Here is a 922-nt window from a genome sequence, read left to right on the forward strand (position 1 = left end):
TGTGGGTCAGAATCATAACCTCTGATGAAAGTGTTGGCCTTGTAAAATTTGGTGGCCCCCCGCCCCAGTTTTTGTTTTTGTTTTTGTTTTTGTTTGAGATGGAGTCTGGCTCTGTTGCCCAGGCTGGAGTGCAGTGGCGCGATCTCGGCTCACTGCAACCTCCGCCTCCAGGGTTCAAGCAATTCTCCTGCCTCAGCCTCCTGAGTAGCTGGGATTACAGGCATGCTCCACCACGCCTGGCTGATTTTTGTATTTTTAGTAGAGACAGGGTTTCACCATGTTGGCCAGGCTGGTCTCAAACTCCTGACCTCATGATCCACCCACCTCAGCCTCCCAAAGTGCAGGGATTACAGGTGTGAGCCACTGCGCCAGGCCCCACGCCATTTTTTAAATCCCTATAGAGCAGTTTCGCCTGTTCTTGAACTTCAGGATTCTTCAGAGAAACCGTGTATGGAATGAGCTTTATTTTCAGGAACTTGCTCACACGATTGTGGAGGCTGACAAGTCCAAAAACAGAGGGTGCACAAGGTGAGCAGGGCAGGCCAGCAGGCGAGAATCTCAGGCAAGGGCTGATGCAGGAGGCTGGAGGCAGAATTTGTTCTCCAAGAAACCTCAGTATTTGTTCTGAAGGCCTTTGATTAACTGGATGATGCTCACTCAAATTATCAAGGGTAATCTCCTTTTCTCAAAGTCAACTGACTGTGGGTGTTAACCACATCCACAAAACACCCTCGTGGCAATACTTGGCTTAGTTTTGATGAAATAACTAGACACTATACCCTCGCTACGTTGACACATGAGACTAAGTATGGTAAAACAAAGGGGCGCGGCCGGGCGCGGTGGCTCAAGCCTGTAATCCCAGCACTTTGGGAGGCCGAGACGGGCGGATCACAAGGTCAGGAGATCGAGATCATCCTGGCTA

The sequence above is a fragment of the Colobus angolensis genome, unplaced genomic scaffold (genome assembly GCF_000951035.1).
Source record: "Colobus angolensis palliatus isolate OR3802 unplaced genomic scaffold, Cang.pa_1.0 Scaffold204, whole genome shotgun sequence".
Taxonomy (NCBI): Eukaryota; Metazoa; Chordata; class Mammalia; order Primates; family Cercopithecidae; genus Colobus; species Colobus angolensis.